The sequence below is a fragment of the Brassica napus genome, chromosome C8 (assembly GCF_020379485.1).
Source record: "Brassica napus cultivar Da-Ae chromosome C8, Da-Ae, whole genome shotgun sequence".
NCBI lineage: Eukaryota > Viridiplantae > Streptophyta > Magnoliopsida > Brassicales > Brassicaceae > Brassica > Brassica napus.
Genome location: NC_063451.1, coordinates 6,645,645 through 6,667,023, shown reverse-complemented (window position 1 = coordinate 6,667,023; position 21,379 = coordinate 6,645,645).

Here is a 21,379-nt window from a genome sequence, read left to right as displayed (position 1 = left end):
AAAAAAAAAAAAATTTCTGAAATTTAAATTCGAAAATATGAAATTAAAATTAAAATTGAAATCATATTAATTAATATTCAAAGTTTCACAAATAAAAATAAAACATTTAGAGTTTTTGGAAAAAAAAAAAAACTACGGGTCTGGCACGTCCGGGAAGACCTCGTTCGGGTACATCCTCTGCATCATCTCCATCATTTGCTGGTTCAGCCTCCTCTGTGCCTCATAGCCCGCCTGTTGAGCCGCCATCTGGGTCTCCAACAAAGATATACGATCATCTTTGTCCTTCAACTGAGCCGTAAGCACTTCTGGATCAACAAAGGGCGGTGGTGCAGAAGAAGGAGGAACCGACCGGGTGCGACGACCCAAACCGACCAAACGTCCCTTCTTCTTTGGAACCGACTGAATAGAAAATAGCCAAATTTACAAATTTAAACCAAGAAATAAATGAATTGAACTTTAAAAAAAAAAGAACTTACGGATTCAACGATTTCGTTGATTCGAAACCGGGACAAGTTGGTCGAAGCCGTCGAAGCGTCATCCTCGGTTTGAAGCTGAGACACTTCGTCTACCACCTGAGTTTGGACCAGGTCGACCACGTCCCTCACAAGACCGTCATCAATCTGGCCGGTCTTCTTGTTGGTATACGCCCTCCTCATTAGGGCGAGATCATCAACCGGCTCGCCATCATTTTCTTCCGCCTTGAAAAAAAACATAAATTAAAGAAACATTAGAAATTAGAAGAAATGCACAATAAATTAAAATTCTGAAACTCAAATAATTGAAGAAAAAACGGTTGAACTTACCATGCGATCTCCCAGAGTGGCAATAGATTGAGCACCCAAGTTATGCTTGTAGATGCCCTTCCCTTTACGGTCGCTCCTGCGGTTGGTGGAGTTGGTGGAAGAAGTTTCTTTCGTCTCTTCTTTATCCCAATGCGCACACAACTCCTTCCAGACCGTGTCGTTCATCGACTTTGGGACCTTTTAATAAAAAAAAAAAGAATAGTTTAATAAATTAAAAAATAGTTTAATAAATTAAAAAATTGTTTAATAAATTAAATCGAACCTTATTGATTTCCCACTTCTTCTTCCACTCGTGGATCTGCTTCCCATAGTTGTCCATTACTTTATGGACGAAGTGGTGATAGATAAAGAGCGTCTCATCGGAATTCCAGTTGAACTCTTGCTGAAAAAAAAACACAATTAGTAGAAAAATTATATTAAAGATTAAAAATATAAGTAAATTAGAATACTTACCGCAAACTGACGAAACCACAGAACCTGCTTCTCGGTAGGGAAGTGAGTGAAAGTCGGATGTCCACTGTCGAGGGCCGAGTACATCATACGGTTGATCCATGCGCTGATCCCGTTCCCGGATCGGTTGAACCTAATAAAAAGAATAAACGGTTAATAATGAATCCAAATTTAAAGAAAAAAATGTTTAATTACCATGTTTGACCCCGTCCATGTGGATACGGAGTGAGATACGGAAGATGGTCACGACCGGGCTGTTGAACCAACTCCGCAACACGCATCACTCCCGGAGGACCCGGAGGAACAGGAGCGGATGCAGCAGCGGGAGCGAGAGGAGCAGGAGCGGGTGCAGCAGAGGGAGATGTATGGTTGGAGCTGTGGGGCGAAGGGGAATCCTGAAAATGGCTGGAATCCCGAGACTGGCTCCCCGTACCACCACGACTACGACGCTGTCGAGGCCGGGTCTGATCATCATGAGACCTGTAAATTAAAAAAATATATTTAATAAATAGAGAAATATATAAATTAATTTTGTTTTTAAAAAAATCCCAAATAATATAGTCACAAAAAAGATTTATATATATTAAAAATATTTAATAAATATATAAAAATAGTTCTAATAAACAAAAAATAGTTTTAATAAATAAAAATAGTTTAATAATTAAAAAAAATAGTTTTAATAATATATATATATTAAAAATATTTTTAAATCCCAAATAATAGTTTTTAGTCACAAAAAAAGTTTTATAGATATTTAAAATGTTTTGTAAAATCCAAAAAAATCGAATTTGTATACCAAAATTTTTTGTAAAATCCAAAAAAATCGAATTTATATAGAAAAATCGATTTGTAAAATACAAAAATCGATTTGTAAAATACAAAAATCGATTTTATAAATACAAAAAAATAAAAAAAATTATAAAAAAATTCTACATCAATTCAACAAAACAAATTATTCAACCAAATCATAATTCTAAACCTATTATACAACCAAATCACAATCCTAACCAATCACCCTAACAAAAATCTATCAAAACTACACAAAAACCTAACAAATAGAACCTAAGAGAGTGGGATAGGGTCCTTACATGATTTGTGTAAGAGAAGGGGGAGATCGCCGGAGATATCGTCGGATTTCAGGGGGAAATCGCCGGAAAGGAGAGATGAGTCGCGCAGAGGAAGAAGAGATAAATGGGGAAGAAGAAGCGGCTCGTGGTTATAAAACATAGGGTCCGACGGAATTCTAATTTCAATTTTCGCGAAATATTTGCCCGGTAAAATGAAAATATTCCGAGGAAATTCCGACGGATAGTAAAATATCCGTCGGAATTTCCGAGGAATATTCCGAGGAAATACCGAGGAACTAGTGTTTGGGGTTTCAAAACATCAATTTTTTTTGCCGTATTTCATTTCTTATACAATTGTAATGCATACCATTGAGGATTCTTTGTATTGATGAGCATAAACCATGAAATAACAAATTTCAAAACTAATTGAAAGTATTCCCTTTACCGTTCATTAAAAGGTATAAGTGTTTCTCTTATGTTGTGGGATTTCGTTCATACAATCGGAAAAGTGTTAATTATACGGTAAGGAACAAATATTTGACTTCATAATGAACGTAAGACACTTAATAAGGGTTATATAGGTGTTATTCAAACCGCAAAACGTTGTTTTCGGTTTAAAAACCATATTTCCTCGGAATTTCCTCGGATTATTCGGAGGGAACTCCGAGGAAACTCTCTTCTTCCTCGGAATTTCCTCGGAATATTCCGAGGAACTAGTGTTTGGGGTTTCAAAACGTCAATTTTTTTTTTATAAACGCATCGATCGATGGATATATGTTCAAAAACGCATCGATCGATCACAAAGATGCACCGGGCCGTAAGAATGTGATCGATCGATGAGATGATCCAATCGATCGATCGAGAATCTCAATTGTTCCTCGGAATTTCCTCGGAAAATCTTGTAAGTTTTTTTATAAACGGATCGATCGATGGATATATATCCAGAAACGCATCGATCGATCACTAAGATGCACCGGGCCGTAAGAATGTGATCGATCGATGAGATGATCCAATCGATCGATCGAGAATCTCAATTGTTCCTCGGAATTTCCTCGGAAAATCTTGTAAGTTTTTTTATAAACGGATCGATCGATGGATATATATCCAAAACGCATCGATCGATCACTAAGATGCACCGGGCCGTAAGAATGTGATCGATCGATGAGATTATCCAATCGATCGATCGAGAATCTCAATTGTTCCTCGGAATTTCCTCGGAAAATCTTGTAAGTTTTTTTATAAACGGATCGATCGATGGATATATATCCAAAAGCATCGATCAATCACTAAGATGCACCGGGCCGTAAGAATGTGATCGATCGATGAGATTATCCCATCGATCGATCGAGAATCTCAAGTGTTCCTCGGAATGTCCTCGGAAAATCTTGTGAGTTTTTTATAAACGAATCGATCGATCGCTATATGTATAAAAACGAATCGATCGATCACTAAGATGCACCGGGCGTAAGAATGTGATCGATCGATCGTATGTGTTCAAAAACGCATCGATCGATGCGTGTGCGGGAAACAGAATTATAAGGCAAAACCCGACCTTTTTTGGATCTAAACCTCAGAACTCTCATCCCCTCCGATTTCCCCTATAATTCGCCCCCCCCTTTCTCTCTCTATAATCATCCGATTTGAACAATTTTGGGCTCTATTCCCCTTGATTTTTCGAGCTCTACCTGATTCCTACACTCGTTTTCACCCTAAGACAGGTATACTCCGCGAATCTCCACATTCTGAAATCGTGTTCTTGAGCAATTTTTGGGTTTTGTGAATTTCTTATTTCCGTGTTGATTCCTTGATCAAATATGCATGAAACAGATGTTTAAACATGGAATAGAACACAATTGTCTGTGATCAACGAGTTTGGAACACAATTGAGATGATTTAGGGATTGAGAATTTTTTTCAATTTTTTTTTTTTTTATCACAACTCGATTTCGCCTTTCATTTTCATGTTGCTTTGAGTTCTTAATTGATTATAACCATGTTGAGAGCAATGATTCTATTTTGTAGAGAATGAAGCGCACGAAAACATCAGCAAAGAAGAACACACAAGAAGAGGGTTCGTCTCAGCGAGAGAAGCAAAGGCCAAAGAAGTGGGATAAGTCTGATACGACCCACTACAGCAACATGAAGAAGGTAGCCGTTCCGGCTACACAACTAGCATGTCCTGAGACGATGACAATATTGGGAATCAAAGCAGACATTGAAGGGCTGTTCCAGAACATGGGTCTAGGCCAACTATGCAACCTCAAGGAACCCACTTATCCGGAGTTGGTACGCCAGTTCATAGCATCCGCATACGTCAGCCGTCCCGATGATAGCCATCAGGAAGGTTTTCTGGCATTCGTAGTGCAGAAAGTATACTATGAGGTATCTTTCACAGACCTCTGCGGACTATTTGGATTGAGTGCGGGGAGAGGACATCTGGTCTTTATTGGACTTCAGAGCTGTTGAACTTCTGGGAAACGATTGGCACAGGGGTTTATAGATCTTCTCAGGCAAAGGAGTCACTTATCCGGAGCCCAGTACTGAGATATGCGACACGCCTCATTGGCTCATTGCTATACGGGACAACCACAGCCGCATCAGTCACGCAATGGGAGTTGTGCCTCCTGTACCAAGGTGTGAGGCATTTGCTACCGGCATTTGGAAACTCTACATTCCCACCTGCTACTGCCTTCAACATGGGAGCGGTGCTGGCCGCAAACTTAGCAGGATACAAGGGGAAAGTAACCAAATCCAAGAGCAATGCATGTGGATTTGGTGCAGTGATTACTCGGATCCTTAGACATGTGGGTGTAGACTGCGAGAACCAGCAGGTAGCACTGGACAGATCGAACAACATTGCTTGGAACTACCTGGATGTCATTTCTCTAGTAAGTAAGGAGTTCATAGCTGGTCCCCACTCGAGGATCGATCGGGATGGTCCTTACGTCTACGTATTCCAGGACCGAGCGAAGAAAACACTCTACTGCCACCTGCCTCAGATCGGCCTGACTGCTCTACTTTCAGAGGCTGCAGTTGAGTTCCTACCCCCTGCTACCGCACTAGTAGACAAGCCATCCTTCTTCACGCCAAAATATCAGACCAAAGGCAAGGCCGTGGTTGATGAAGAAGGAGAAGATGAGGCTGCACAAGCCATTCCAGATGATTCACAACCCCATCAGCTACTCCCATCAGACTCCAGCCAGTACAAGCTGCAAGAGCTTCCACCGAACGCCACTTCGCGCCAGCAACAACATTGGAGAGATCAGAGCATAAAGACAAACAACGACATGCTACACAAGATCTGGGCTGCCATTTCACGTATCAGGCCGTGTCGTTGCCAAAAGGATGATGTAGTTCATCGGGACAACTCTCCATCCAGCTCTGGTTCGGGTTCGAGTGGTACACACAGGGTAAGAAAGAGGTCCAAGAGACCCAACGATGCAGGAACATCTGGAGCAGGAGACGAGGAGTAGGAGCTATCACCGGCCAGTATTGCCATTTGATTTCCGACCGCGCTATTTTATTTTCTTTTTATTCTAACGTTTTATGGTCTTATTTTCTGTTAATTTTGAACTTAGTTTTTTTTTCTTAATTATGAGTTCGTATTTCTTTTACATGGTTTCTTCGTTTTATTTGGTTGTGTTTTGAGTAGTTTTTAATTCGTATTCAGCTTTGCCTTGCTAGATAAACCAAATAACTAATATCCGAGGAAAGAGGTTATATCAAGTGTTCCTCGGAATTTCCTCGGTATTTCTTAAAAAAAAAAAAAAAAAATCAATGGTAGTCTGTTTCCGAGTCATCATCACCAGATGAATCTGAATCTGGATCTTGGTGAAACTCTCCAATCACTGGTTCATCCTCTACGTGAACGACGGCTTCCTCTCCAAAGTCGGTTAAATCGACTACAAGGCCAACTCCAGCTAAATCTTCTGCTGCACTTAAGTTGCCGGATGTGCTTGGTTGTAGTGGGTCTTCCAGCTCAGAACTTCCCTGAACTCGGCCTCTCGGGTTGAGTCTTGTAACAGTAACCCATGGATCATCTCTGTTCCTTACCCGGGGGTACTTGATATAACAAACCTGTAACATTTAAAAAAATTAAATTAATACACATGATGATGAATCATTCTGAATAATTAACATTTAATTACCTGATCGGCCTGAGAAGCAAGAATGAAAGGATCATAATATTGCAGCTTTCGCCTCGAATTTACTGATGTAACACCAAATGCATCTGTTCTCACACCTCGATCTGGAGTGTTGTCGTGCCAATCACAATAGAAAACAGTACAGCGCAATCCAACCATGCCCAAATACTTGATTTCCAAAATCTCATGTATGTGTCCGTAGTATACATCATCTCCTGATGCAGAACAAACGCCAGCATCATAAGTCGTACTCGAACGTCTCCTCTTCTGAGTTGTGAATGCATATCCTCGAGTACAAAATCTCGGATATGACTTCACAACAAAGTTTGGTCCAACGACCATCTCACGTATCCAATCGTCAAATGTTTCACCTCTGGCCAAACCAGCAGACACCTATTAATAGCACATATATATATGTTATATCAATAAATGTGAATTAGTATAAATATGTGATAAAATATATTTTAATTTGTTTAAAGCACTCACATAAGTAAACATCCATCCAGTAAATTCTCTCTGCTTCATTTCTTCTAGTTCGTCCTCTGTGGCGTATCTATACTCGAACCGCTTTTCTGCCATGAAAATCCTGTATATGATGACAATAATGTAATTAATTAAGATTTAAATTTCAACTTGTTAAAATAAAAATTTGTAAGCTCATTTATTTACCTCTCATATTGAAGAACGTCTTCGCAGTTGGTGAGCAAATATGTTTGCAAATGACTGCGCTCCTGCTCAGTAAGTCGACGGTCCTTTGGTTTTCCGCTAAGTCGTCCAACGTCTGTGAAAATGTCTGGAACCGTAACATGATATGTTGCCCGTTCGCCTCTATCATCATGCCGAGCAGGTCTTCTGTTTTTGGTCTGAACTTCTGCTGGAAAGTAGTACTCGGCAAAGTTTGAAGTTTCTTCATTGATCATCTGTGCGACTATAGAACCTTCCACCCTACTTAAATTTTTCACCATCTTTTTCAAATGGAACATATACCGCTCATACAGATACATCCATCTATACTGCACAGGACCACCAAGTTCCAATTCTCTTGCCAGGTGAATAACAAGATGCTCCATAACATCAAAAAATGAGGGAGGAAATATCTTCTCAAGGTTGCACTGAATCACGGCTATGTTAGTCTTCAAATTTTCAATACCTTCAAGAGTCACTGATCTCGTGCATAAATCGCGGAAGAAACCACTTATCCCTGCAATTGCTTCATGAACATTTCGTGGTAATAGTTCCTTGAAGGCGAACGGAAGGAGGCGCTGCATCATTACATGGCAATCGTGGCTTTTCAAGCCAGTAAACTTTCCTTCCTTTCTGTCGATACAGTTACGCAAATTTGATGCGTAACCGTCTGGAAATTCCACATCGTTTGAAATCCAATCAAAGAACGCATCTTTTCCCTCTGCATCAAGTCGGTATATGGGAAAAGGAGCCCTACCATTCTCATCAACATGAAGTTCTGAACGAGCACATATATCGACTAAATCCAGTCTTGACTTCAAATTATCCTTTGTTTTACCTTGAACATTAAGGATCGTGTTCATGAGATTGTCAAAAAAGTTCTTCTCAATATGCATGACATCTAAATTATGCCTTAGCAGATGATCCTCCCAGTATGGCAGATCCCAGAAAATACTTTTTTTGTGCCAGTTATGTAGTTCTCCAACAGCATCTACCGGAAAACGCTCATGTCCACCGACGTCTGGCGTCCTTTCTGCACCAAAATCTCTTAGTTGTATCTTCAAATCTTTCCCACAAATTTCCGGAGGTGGACTGTCAAACACCCTCTTGTTCTTCGTAAACAAATTCCTACTCCTACGATATGGATGATCAGGTGGTAGGAATCTCCTGTGACAGTCAAACCAACACGTTTTCCTTCCGTGTTTTAGTTGGAAAGCATCAGTGTTATCTTGACAATATGGACATGATAGCCTTCCATGCGTTGTCCATCCAGACAACATACCATATGCTGGAAAATCACTTATTGTCCACATTAGTACTGCCCGCATTTGAAAGTTTTCTTTACACGAAACATCGTATGTTTCAGCACCTTGAGCCCATAGTTGTTGCAACTCATATATTAGTGGCTGAAGAAACACATCAAGTGATCTCTTAGGATGCTCTGGTCCGGGAACGAGAATCGAGAGAAACAAAAACTCTCGTCGCAAGCACAAGTTTGGGGGTAGGTTGTATGGTGTAAGAATGACGGGCCATAGAGAATACTGTCTTCCACTCTTGCCAAACGGACTGAAACCATCAGTACATAATCCAAGGTAGACATTTCTTCTCTCATACGCAAAGTCGGGATACTTTGATTGGAAATGCTTCCACGCTTTTGCATCTGAAGGATGTCTGATCTCACCATCTGTTGAGTGCTCCGCATGCCATCTCATTGGTTGCGCTGTGCGTTCAGACAGATACAACCTCTGCAACCTTTCCGTCAAAGGTAAATACCACATCCTTTTATATGGCACTGGAACTCTTCCACTCGTATCTTTATAACGAGGCTTTCCACAAAATTTGCATGTAACCCGCTGTTCATCCGCCCTCCAATAAATCATGCAGTTGTCGCTGCATACATCTATTACCTGATACGATAAACCAAGACCAGCTACGAGTTTCTGAACCTCGTAGTATGAACCAGGAGCTACATTATCCTCGGGTAGAATACCTTTTACAAAATCAGCAATCGCATCCACACAGTCTTCAGCCAAATTATAATCTGTTTTAATGCCCATCAATCTTGTAGCAGATGATAAAGCTGAATGACCATCTCTGCAACCTTCGTACAATGGTTGCTTTCCAGCATCCAACATATCATAAAATCTCCTAGCTTCTGCATTGGGTAAATCTTCCCCTCTAAAATGATCATTTACCATCTGCTCAGTACCTACACCATAATCTACATCCGTTCTAATTGGTTCTTCTAATCTAACCGCTGGCTGAGGTTCGCTAGTACTACCATGTTCATAATCAGTTTCCCCATGATGATACCAAATTTTGTAACTTCGTGTAAACCCACTCAAATATAGATGAGTCCAAACATCCCACTCTTTAATAACCTTTCTATTTTTACAATTAGAGCAAGGACATCTTAACATACCTGTTTTTTCTTCCGGTTGTCGGTGAACTAACCCCATGAATTCGGTTATACCTCGTTGGTATTCTTCCGTAAGCAATCTCGTGTTCGGATCCAAATGAGGTCGATCGATCCAAGAACGAAAATAATTTGAAGAAGACATATTTTTATGAATCAAATTCGTGTGTAAATAGAGTAAGAGGGAGGATGAAGATATGAGTGAATGAAGAGGAAGAGGAGTGCTTGTATTTATAGTTTAAATCCTGCCGACAGACCGAGGAAATTCCGACGGAAAAGGCTAGTTCGTCGGAATTTCCTCGGAATTTTGTAAAATCCCCAACGGCTCTCCAACGGCTATAATATTTCCTCGGAATTCATCGGTTTTTTCCGAGGAACCATTTTCCTCGGAATTTCCTCGGAATATTCCGACGGATAGATATTTCCTCGGAATTCCGTCGGTATATTCCGAGGAAATTCCGAGGAAACCCAATTTTGTGCTTCCTCGGAATTTCCTCGGAAATTCGTCGGGATATTCCGAGGATTTCATTTTCCATCGGAATGTCCGTCAGAATACCGCTGTTTTCTTGTAGTGACAAGGTAACATTTTCCTTGTTAATATTGAAGTTACATGGATTCCATCGTGGTGTGAGAGTTGGAAATCTAGGACATAAAGAGATGAGGTGTCTTGTACCTCATCAAACTGCTCAGGGTTTCGCCTCCAGTCACCTTCTAAATAGACCTAGCTATGTTAGCCCTTTAGTGGATATTGATACCATTCCGCACTAGGATATGTTGGCTGTCTCCACCACTATCCATGAAGAAGGTCTTACACGCCGATGAACAACACAGCATAGATGGTGGTGTCCCTTGAGCCTCAGAAAAAGATTAAAGAGATAGAAGGTCTCCTATCGAACTTTGAAAAACCACTCCAGCTCTGCCGCTACCTTTCAGCCACGAGGAACACTACTGCTGTCGCCAAACTTTGTCAACTTTTTCCACTTTAGTGATTAATCAAGATACTCACTTGAAGAAACTTATTATGGAGTCCTGTCCATCAACTGTATCAACACTGAGGTACGTGAGACTTTAGTCGTTTATACCAATTAACCACAAAACCTATCACTTTTGGATTTGAGAGTCCTTATCAGTTCCAAGGGGTAGGAGATGTGGAAGAAGTTGTGACAAAGGCATCTTCCTCAATCAACTTGAAAAAGGTGGGAGGGAGACAAAACTCCCTATCAAATACCAAGAAATGGAATGGAAGACGATATGAAGGAGAGGGAAGTTTGGCCGCCGCGGTCGTGGTTCTTATCACTAGCTATTGGCTTTCATTGTATTGTTGTTTATTCTAGACTCCATTTTTGTTGTTTCAGGGGTTGAGATTCACTCATTCATGAAACCTGTTTTTTATGTAAATTTTATCCAACTATAAGACCTTTCGTCTCTATAGGACCCTTTGTTTTCTCTTATAATATTTTATGTTTTTAAATTGAAAGCCGTTCTTCTTCTTCAAAAAAAAAAAGATAACAGTATTTTTCTCGATATAAAGTATCTCCTAATTTAAAACCATTAAATACTAAATTATATTTTAATTTTTAATACATGTTAGTTATGACAATTAATTAATTTAATATAATTTAAATAGAATAAAAATTAAATTAAATAAATAAATATAATCATTATGGAAAATTCTATAAGTTGTAATAAAATAGTTTTTACATAAATTTAATAGTAGGTAAAATAAGAAAAAAAATAAAAAATAAACCAACCAATAAATATCAAAACTAGTAAAATTAAAATTTAAAAGAAATTTTTTAAATAGTTAGAAATATGTTAAAATTTAAATCTTAAGAAATCACTATTATTTATTTTTCAATATTATAATTTAATGTATAATTTGATATATATATATATATATATATATTAATAATGATTATTACATTATTTAATATTCATTAAAATAGGAATATAATTATATGCAAACTAAATAAAAAAACATTAAAAATATGTAAATATTATGATTAAAATAAACTTCTAGGATTAAACTTTATAAGTTAATAATATATTCTGAATAGTATAAATAAGCACAGTTATAGATAAGTAATAATAGAAAAAAATGTAAACTGTACCAAATTATTGTAAAAAGCTACAATTAGGTAGAAGTTGTAGATCTTACAAAATCTGTAACTTATTTAAGTTGTAGATCTTACAAAATCAGTAACTTATTTTCAAAAATTTTATACAATTTTATTCCTAAGGTAAAAATTTCTATCTAAGAACACATACTTATAAATATAATAACTAATAGTTTAATTTTAGAGGTAATTTTCATTAAGACCCTACAAATGTCATAATATGTTTGTTTTAGAATAGAATATAATTGTTGGTGTTTAATTTTTCTTAATTGTTTTTTTTTTAAATGTCTGGTAATCAAAAATATACACATTGTAATATTTATAAATAATTCGTAAAAAGAACTACACAAAAAATATCTTGGATAAAATAGAAACATTTAACAATCTAAGTGATTAATGATTATATATATGACTTCTTAATAATGATTTTATGAAACAATAGATTTTGGATTATTATTTAAACATCATGCTTTATATTCATAATATCAAGAAGATAAAATCACTCTCTTTGAAATAAGAATTCTAAACAAAAAAAAAGACATTACATTGTTGTTTAAAAAACCATGAAAATACAGACATCTCTCATCTGTATACTCATCAATCTCTCTATTGTTTTTGTTTTGCATCTACCACTACAAGAAAACAAGCGCATAACAACGAAAATTAGCGACAAATATTTGTCATCGTATAATTATGTCAATTTTACAACAACATTACAACGAAAAAATAATTTGTCGTAGTATAGTTGTAATTTACCAACGAATACGACCATTTAAAGACGACAGTTATAAGTAGTCGTGATGTAGTTATTAATTTACAATATTATTACATCCAAATATTTTTCAATCAACTAACGAGTAAAATACGAATAAAAATAGATGGTTGGTGAAAACGTGTTTGTTGTGTGTGTGTTTGGTTGGTTAGAAAAGGACTTTTGGTCATAGTGAAGTCGTTAAGGCATTGTAAAATATATTTGGTTGTAAATTCGCGATAACATACCTATTTAACAAAGTTCAAAAATATTTCTATAAATATGCATTTCCTCTCTTTCTTAAAATCCACAAAAAGAAATCATTTCAAAGAAAAATGGCATATGGTGGCAATATCTACGAGATATGAAGTTGGAAGTATGTACATAAAGATTTCGATGGAATAATGAAAAATAAATTTTTCAACGAGGTAGAGATAGTCATTTACCAGGCCGGAAATACACGTCACACACAAGAAACCAGTAAGATGTTATGTTCCTGTCGTAAGTATAAGAATACCAAATTTCCTCGTAGTGAAACGGTAAGAAAGCATTTAGTAAATAGAGAATTTATCCCACATTATTACATTTGAATTAAACATGGAGAGGATTTACCCTCAACATCTTCCATTGTCGATTTTGTTATTTTGAACCTAAAATTTTGTACTACTGTATCAACTAATTCACTAGAATAACATTGGTACATATGCCTATTACTTCTCAAGATTTTTTTTGTCGACATCAATAAAATGTTTCGTTGGCCCCAAATACACTATATTATTTTGCTAACTCTATCGGTCTTATTAAAATATAAATATTTCCTTTGACACAACTTTTTTATAAGATTTTAAATTACCCCATCTGTTATAAAGTAATTATTGAAACAGTGTTATACTACTATCTATCTTTCCAAACAACACAATAATTAAATTTGGATCCAAACAATATCTATCTTACTAGATGACAACCCGCGCGCAAGCGCGGAGTGAGTTTTTTATACTAATGTCTGTTCATTAAATGGTTTTAACATTTTGCAGTACTACAACTCTTATCGATTGTAAAATCACGAATACAAATGTTGGTCTCTTAAATATATTATCATTTTTGAAGAGTTAATGTATTACAACTCAATTTAATTATTTTTAAGATTTCATATTCAAAAAAAAATTAAGTTTTGCGGCTTACACAAATCACAAAAATCAGATAGGCAACATCGATTGTAAAATGACGAAAATGGATTAGGTTTTCTGCTCTCGATTTGTTTACTATTGACTCTCCAAAAGTGATTTCATTTTCTACTTCTATAAAATTGTGCTTTCGTTCTCATTCCTGTTTCACTGATATGAGTTTTGTTTCTTTTTTTAACTTTTTTTTTTGTGAATTCAGTGAATAGTATAAGTGTCAATCAGAATAAATTACTTCTTTTATCAGCCTACGTTTTTGAGGTTTAGTTACTTAGGAGTGTACCGATAAAAAAATATATAATACTTTACCATTCTAGTATATGTAGACTATGTATAAAGTAAGAATTGTTTGATTTATCAAACGATAAAAAAGAAAACTTATTATACATAGTTCAAATCTCTCATTCTTAGAATTATAATAGTTAGATAGGATATTAGGGATAAACAAATATTATATGAATGATCAAATCTCTCATTCTTCGGAAAAACTCAAAAATAGGTGATTGGAATCTTGTCTTGATATTTCATTTAAAGCTTTTTAAGAATAAAAATCAAGACTAAAATATATTTAATCTGAATGAAATAATATATATATATAATGCTTCCAATATTAAAAATCACTTTGATTTGAAGTTTATTTATGAGATTGTTAGGATCAAATAACATATTAAAAGCCACATATTTTAAAAATAATTTTTATACATAAAATTATATACATTAGAGTAATTAGCACATAAATCAAAACTAATACCTTTTGTTTATTTACAATCATGTTTTGTACGAAAATTAAGCTAGAGTAATTTGTATATTTTGTATATTTTATGTAGTACATTTTTAAAGCAATGTCGGACAAATATTATAATACACCATATCTGAATCATATTAAAATATAACACTATATATGATTTAAACGTATATCCAAAACAATGATTTGCTAATATTTATAGTAAACTATTCTATTCACCGAAATAGTATAACCTCTCCTCTTCTTCCTCTCTCCTCCCCCTCTTCCTCTTCCCTCCTCCACCTTCCTCCTTCCTCCTCCGCATCATCATCCTTCCTCATTCCCCTACTCCTCTTCTTGCTTTTGCTCCTCTTCCTTTCTAAATAATATATACCAAATCAGATTTTATATACTATCTACGTAATAATATAGTACTCTATAATATGTTTTTGCATAATGTATGAGCTGCACGTGAACGCACCCCAGGGAGAATAAGGTCAAAACTGTGTTCAAATTGTCCTATCAGTTGGCTCTTAGTGTTTTATGGCTATATTCTTTATTTTGTGTTCTCTTATGAATATTCAACAAAATCATCCATAAAATTACTCAATATAAACTATAAAATTATTATGTCTATAAATATTACTTAAACAAATAAATATTTCTTCATTAAAAGCAAAAACAAATATCCGCGTGGATGCGGGGATCAAACTCTAATAAAATAAGTTTAACTTATTCTTGCACGTTTTGATACTACAAAATAATTTCAATTAATATAAAATAAATTAAATTAAATGATTTTTTATTTATATTTTCATAAATACAAAATAAATTAATTTAAATTTAAATAAACTTTCATTTGAATTAAATTTATATAAATAAAATACAATAAACTGATATTAAATAAATTTATAATTATTTTTTTTATCAAAATATATATCACAATTAATCAAATAAATTACGTAGATTTTATTATAAATTCATAACGAACAAGAGTAAAAATATCTAAAAATATATTATTATAAATAAAAATTACATTCATTTAAATTTAAATAAACTTTCATATTAAATTAAATACTGTATATAAATAAAATGAAATAAAGTATCAAAATATATTATCCAATTAATCAAATAAATTACAGAGATATTATTTTAAAAATTATCGAAAAGAGTTGAAATAATTAATAATTAAATTAAGTAATATCTTATACAGTTTCATATTTAATAAATACAATATATAAAAATATGAAAACTTTTTGGTTTCGTAAATTATATTTTCTTCAAAAAGTAATTTCTGCACTAAAAAATCTATTAAAACAGTTTATAACATTGAAACAACAAATAATCTGTGTGGTCGTGCGGTTCCAACATAAACAAAAAAACACACTAAAGATTACATGAACGGTTATTTGTTTTTCTCAATGAAAAAGCTGTTAGAAGATGGGTATCAATTTAGAATTGGATAATAAAAAAATCAGATGTACCAAATCTCAACTTATATCTATATCTGTTATGAACCAAATTTAAGCTGATTAAAATTTAAATTGATTATAATATGAACCAAATTATTAGGAAAAAAATTATTTCAAATAATTATAATAATTTTAATTAAGCCGCATAAAAACATATATTATTCAGTTAATTATAAAATTTATTTAATTAATTTAAAATAAAATTTGCGCTGTTCCGCAGGTCATGATTTAGTTAATTATTAAAACTGAAATGCATACCGGATATAAAACCTTTCACCAATTCGTAGCAGAAGAAGAAGAACCATAGATAATACATAAACAGGGAGATAAATCGATTTGTAAGCCAGAACATTAACTAGTTGTCAGTTTTTGTTTTTAGTGTCTTGGCTTCATGATCTAGTTCATAAACTAAATCGTTTGTTACAGTCCATCTCTGTGTTATTGCCCGAGTGTTTGTTAACATTCTGTTTGAATCGGCTCATCAATTTGGGCATAGAATTAGAAGTCTCTTCGACCATATGAAAGAGTTTGTCAAAATTACGTGTGTCCAATACAAAGGAACCAACAAAAGAAAAAGATAGTGGTTTCGATTTGGGAAATCTCCTAATGTACCACTTTTTTAGTATCACTTTTCATGTTTACATTAACCATATTTACCCTTAGTTTTAAAAGAGTAAATAGACATTTATAACCATAGGATTAACTAATATAGACATATAGACTTAGTGTTTAGATTTGGGGGGGAGGGGGGGGGGGGTGGGGATTTTGGAGGATGGAGTTTTAGGATTAAAAAAAATACTAAAAATTAAAATCAATAATTTTACAATAGCTTCAAAAATAATTTTGAATTTCAAAAAGAAAATTTGAAAAAAAAAATTCATAAAATTCGAATAAAGTTTCAAATTTTGTTTTGAAAGATAAAATTGAAAACATATAATTCAAAAATTATAAAAAATATTTTCTATTTTATTATTATTTATTTAGTTAATTGTCTATATTTATATATTTTATATCAAAGGTATAAGGGTCTTTTGTTTTTTTAATAAATAAGGTACAACCAATGTGGTAAATTCGAAATTTATCCTTTCGATTTGGTATAGCAAGAATAAATTCTTAGGGATTTTGCATTTGGGATATTTCAAATAACATTTCGAAACAAATGATAAGTCTCTTTCAAGATTATTTTATGAATGAAAATAATCCAGAAAATGTCTTTCAATAAAATTATATAAACTAAACTCGAAGAAAAATCAGAAAGACATGGAACCAAATCTCCAATTCTTTGATTTATACTAAAAATGGATAAAACTAAAGAGAGGCAACAATTCATATCTTTTATTTTTTTTAAATTAAAGAACAAAGACCGCATACTTAAAAAAAAATCTTTTGATTAGAACACAAGAAGATATACCTTATATATTATGAATTTTTTACATCTAGAGACACTTTCTCACATTCCAATTACACTACAAGACACTTATCACTTGAGACACACTTTATTTTGTCAAAAAGACTCTTATGACCCTAAACTAAAGAAAATCTCTCTCATTTTCTTATTTCATTTTATTATTTTTCTTATTCTACATTATGTATTTATTTACTTTTATCTCAAGTTCTAAAATATATTAAACAAAAATAATTGTCATAATAAACTATATATAAAATTTTCTATCTTTTAAGATCCATGTTCATATATATATTATATATATTAATGTGTAAACAAAATGTGGACGTAGACACCAAAGCGTGGATAACATAATTATAAATTAGTTGTGGACATGACCATCTTAACAGAATTATAAACTAGTTGTGGAGCTGAACAATATTCCTTCGATTCCATTCATCATCTCGGGATCTAAATTCAACTCTAATCAAAATTACATCCATCCACATCATGACAAATGGCAAATTCCTTAGATCAGAAATCTCTGACATGCAAGATCTATTACTTTTCGACAAAAGGTAAACACTTCTTCGATTTTTCTCACCGCTCATACTCACAATATCATCTCTTTCTCATCTTGATTGAAGTTTAATTGCAGATAATTTATCAATTGAGCTGACGAAGCCAAGTGTTTGTATTGGAGATAACAGAGTCCGTGTCCACGTTTTATGGTATAATTTTAGTCACATGAGTCCATGTCCACGTATTATTGTATAGATTTATGGAATCAAAACAGAGAGTTTCTCCACGTTATCTACTGTAAACACATTAACATTACATATCTACACATTACTCATCACTCATCCACACATCACCCGTCCACAAATCACTCAGCCACGCATCACTCGTCCACAAATCACCCATCCACAAGTGTCCTTTCCATTAAGGGTAAAATTGTCCACAATCTGTTGCTGGCCCACAACAAAGTGTGTCACATGTAAGAAGTGTCTCTAGGTGTAATAGAAAGTAAAAAAATGTCTCTTAGTATAATCAACTATATTTGCAAAGTATTGCAACATTTTAACTATGACACGTGTAATTACTGAATACTTCTCAAAGTCCCTAATGAAATATGTTGGTCCATCTGAATATATATTATAATTTCTATTAAACTAATCATAAAAATTAATTTCTATTAATATTTTCATTCTTTTTAAATAAATACACGGAATTACCAAATATGATTAAAATATATATAACAATTAATGATTTTAAGAATAAATATTTGATAATGATTTGTATATCCTCCATATTTTTTAAATTTTTTTTATATTATTAGAATAAATTAAATAATCACATTAACCATATAATAAAAAATATTTTTTCATATATGTTACATTTTTAATTTTTAAAATGACTATAAATTCCTAAAACTATTAAAAATCCAACATTAAATTTTTTTGATCAATGCTTTACATTTTTTTAGTATAACAAGGGGGGAATTTCATGTTTACCCACTTTCATGGTACCAATATTCATCTTTACCACCACTAAAGAGATATTTTCAAAAATACTTTCTTCATTAAGTGAGAAAAGACTCTTATACTCTTGTTCTCTATTATAATAAATAATTATTTAAATAAAAAATAATAGTTTTTTTTATATTTTCGAATTATGCTTTTTCAAATTCGAAATAATAAATCTATTTTTCCAATTTTTTTTCAAATTTTTTTTGAAAATCGAAAATTATGTTTGAAACTATTTTTTTAGTTTTTTTTATATTTTAAGTATTTATTTATATATTTATTAGAATCCTAAATTTCACATTCCAAAAAACCTACTCCACCCCTCAACTCTAAACCCTAAGTCTAGATTAGTTAACCCTAAGGATATAAATGTCTCTTACCCTTCATTAAAATTGAAGGTAAAAGTGATTAGTGTAAACATGAAAATTGATACTATGAATGTGGTATTTGTGTCAATTTTTCTATAACAAGATACAAATGATCATAAAACCATATGAGTAAAAAACATTATTTAATAGATATTCAGAATAAGATACATATATATATATATATATATATATTTATATATATATATTCAATAATTATATATATAATATATAATTTGCAGAAAATTTCCAAGGACGACTATAAATTTTATAACTATTAATAGTCTTACACAGAAAATTTTGTTATCAATAATTTAAGATTTTTTTATAAAAATATACAAATGATCATAAAACTATAGAGATGGATGCTAAAATAATTTGTGGTTTAAGGTAATTTTTTCCTTTTTACAAGTTATAAATATTAAATTATAAATTCTGCGATTGAAACCTAACCTAGTTACTTAAAATGGACAAAGAGTAATATTATGAAGGAATATGGATCGACTAACTAACGTCTGATGGAAAAAAATTACTTCTAGAGATACTTCTAACTTGTCTATTTACACCTCGACATGCTTCCAGCATGTATAGTACTTTCTCCTTGTGAATTCTCTAAAAAACCCTTCTAATTTAAATAAGTTAAAAATGTGTGGTTTGGTCACATTCAATCATTCTTTCTTAATATCTCAACTGTCACAAACATCTTTTACATTATTAGTTTCTTCTCTCTCTTTCTATGCATTTTGAAACTAATTTTCCATGGTTGATACTTACAAGCTTTACCATGTCCTCCAATAAAGCTGATGTGATAAAATTCTAATTTCTTCTCTTGATTCAATTCTCATTCTCATTTTCACTTGGGCAATTCTCTCAATTAGCCATTTTAAAGTTTTTATCACAAAATAGCACTCAAAAAATAAAATGACCAAAATAGCCTCTTTTTGTTTTAAAAATTTTAATTTTTAATTTTTTGAAATTTGAAACTCATCCCCAAAACCCACTCATTAACTCTAAACCCTAAGTCAAGATTATTTAACCCAAGGGGTATAAATGCATATTTTACCCTTTAATAAAATATTTTTTGGTCATTTTCCTCCTTGATAGGCTATTTTGTGAAAATAAATTAAAAAAGGTTATCCAATGGAATTTCTCTTTCCACTTTCACCATTCTTATCCTTCTTCATTTTATGTTCTTCCGTATATTTTTCGTAGGCTTCGATTGTCTCTTAGGAGGATTTTACTCTTATACTTATACCACAAACCACATCCAATTTTATCTACATAATTTCATGGGATTTTTGGTGGTTTATCTTCATGCTCATCAATCGCTGTGGCCGTTGTCAAAAATCTCCGGTCCTCTTGGACTGTTCACTTGGGTACACATCACTTCTTTAAGGACTGAAGTTCTTCAAACTAGCACATATCTTTTTCATGTCTGGGGAGTTTCATTGAAATTTATGAAGAGAATTTGTGATGAGAATGGGTAATGATCAATCGTATATCCTCTTCTCGACCACATCACTACTCCTCCTGACCACATAACTTTAAACCCTGACCAAAACTTCTAATCCAAACTATATGGATACAGACCCTTCTATCTACAACAACCCTGACCACAAAACTTTTAATCCAAACTATATGCATATGGACCCTTCAATCTACAACAACCTTGACCACAATAACCACCAAAACACTGTGTCACCTTACCACAACACCTACAACCCTGTCCACATCAATATTTCTCCTGACCATGTAACTTCAGCCTCTACAAACACCAGCCATCAGATTAATCTAAAAATAAAACAATCTAACGGTTAGGGAAACAGCTCGAAAAACAATAAACCTGCCAACGATTAATTCCAAAGAAACAGCCTAACTAGTGTTTTAAAAGTAAAAGATATAGTAACTAAACGTACAACTTATTAAACAACTAATGCAGTTACTGGTTAAGGTTTAAAGGCTTCTACACCCAGGTCTGGGTTCGAATCCCAGACTATGCAATTTATTACAGATTACAGGAAATCCAGGTTTCTAGTCCCGGAGTGAGCGATTTATTAAACAATTATGCAAACTACGGAAGAAAGGCTTACAAGAGATCTTCAACGTGGTGCAAGTAAATCTGGTCAGACGTGGATCTTCATAGGACGGCTCAAGTAATGGAGTTAGGCGTAGGTCTTCATAAAGCAGGTAGTATTGTCGGTTGTCGAATCGTCTATGTAATCTTTCTCATATCATAATTGTAAGATATTAATAAATCAGCGTTAAGAAAAAAACTAAACGTACAACTTCCGCCAA